The following is a 2,142-nucleotide window of genomic DNA, read 5'->3' as shown; positions in this document are numbered from 1 at the left end:
AGAGCTTATAGCGAAAGTTGCAATATGATTTATTTGAAACTAATTTTAGGATTATTCACAAAACCTAACTTCCATAGGATATATCTCATAATACATAATCAACGAGATCCTAAAATTTTGGTCACATATACCTTCATATTTCTCTTTAACGTCCTTCAAATTTCATGACCGGAAACTTAACAAAAAAATTATTAAAAAATCCAAAAATGTCTTAATAGAAGGAGACAAACCATAGGATCATATGCACTTGATACCAAATGTTATGAACCAAACTCCACAAATAGTATATGAATTCCAGGAATAAGAAACTTCATGCCTTGATGATGATTACAAGTCAACAAGTAATAATCCATTTCGAAGGGAGACCTCTATTTAAAATACATCTGATGCGACACAGGAGAACTCGCGTATACCCACAGTATGCGTATAATATGCATATATCTGTCTTGTCCCAGGAATTTTAACTCTCTCCGACTTAAATCTTCAATACCTAATGGTTTAAGGCCCCCTTTGTTAATCTCTGTAGAACGATTTATTAACTAAACACAATCTGCCCTTCATTCATCCTTTCATCGGGATTCATTCACATCATTTTCATTAACTTTTCGTTATTATTTAATGCACCCTCATGAACTCCCATTAATTCTTATGCCGCACATATATCCAATCCCCACTCTTACTTTAGTTATAATTGGACTTACTAGATGAAACCATCTATCAGGGCTTCATTTCTATTATGAATCTTTTATAATAGAAATCACATTAAACATATGTAAACCATACTTTTCACCTTTTCCTCAGGCTCTGCACATTTCTCAATGCATGCCTTATCGTAATCACACTCTCAGAGTTTCACGGGACTCTTAAGACTTCTCCTTTCACATCCGGGATGTGATAACACACTCAGACTTCAATAAACATAAACCACAATCATTACTTTCTGAGGTCCACTTTTCTATCGCACTTTGCATATCGCATGTCACACTGGTTGAGGGCTAAGGTCTATCTCCCATAGATATTTGCGATGCGATCAAATCTCTAATCGCATCGGACATCGCAATCGCATATCGCAATCGCTTGTGGCCAAGGTTAGTTCACTCATCAACGAAACATTGCGATGCGAGATTTATTAAAGCTCCTCCACCATTGATCAGGGCATATGATCCAACGGTTCACAATGATGTCGCATGTCGCAAATCCTTGTGGGCCAAGATTAATTCCTTACCATTTAAATGTTGCGATGCGGGATTTTAACAATGATCCTTCCATGCAATTTGATCCCATCCGTTGATCTGGTAGATCCAATGGTGCCTGTGCATTAACACTTCATTCTTTCATTCTTCTTTCCAATTGGGTTTTACGCCATTTCTCCAATGTTTCTCTATGGTTTTGGTTATTTCAATGGTTCTTCATCCTTCCATTGTTCCGCTGCACAACTTCCTCCTGAGCTTAATTCTGCATATTATTTAATCACTGTCATTCTTGGATATTACTTTGATCCTGCAATCGGTTCACGCTCCATTACGATCCTCTGTCTCATTCTTCTTCACTGTGTATTCTGTCGAACTCTGCCTGCATACATATATTGTACTGAATTTTGATTCATTCATAATTCATCATGCCATACTCGAATCACACATCTATACAGTTTTGAATTAATCCTCTATATATATATAAACACACAGTTATACAATTTCTCTATCTTTGGCATGATCTTCTAATGTCAATGGCCTCTGTTTTACAATCTACTCGTAGGCTTACGGTCACACTCTAACTAGCTTTATTATCTAACTAGCTAACCTATCCAACCTCTGATTATGCCTTTAAGGCTTACATTTATACAAAATGATTCTAAAACCAATTCCTGTTTTAGATCCATAAACCTGTCAACAAAACCCTAAAATCTCTTCCTCGTCCCTAAGGATCCTCTCTAATCCTCAAATCATGAACTAACTCCTAATCTGAGTTTTACAATTAATTCTCAAACCCCTCAATCTCTCAACTATCCTAAATCTCTCATATTCTCCTACATTCGAGAATATTTACAAATATGTCTCACAATATTCAATTAAATCCTATTCTCATTAAAATTACTCAAAAGCCTAAATAATTACATTAATTCACACTTAGGAAACCAACTTC

The sequence above is a fragment of the Pinus tabuliformis genome, chromosome 4_1 (assembly GCF_031772625.1).
Source record: "Pinus tabuliformis cultivar Carrire ecotype Pingquan chromosome 4_1, CPIR1, whole genome shotgun sequence".
Taxonomy (NCBI): Eukaryota; Viridiplantae; Streptophyta; class Pinopsida; order Pinales; family Pinaceae; genus Pinus; species Pinus tabuliformis.
The sequence above is the reverse complement of the archived record's forward strand: the minus strand, read 5'-3'. Positions refer to the sequence as shown.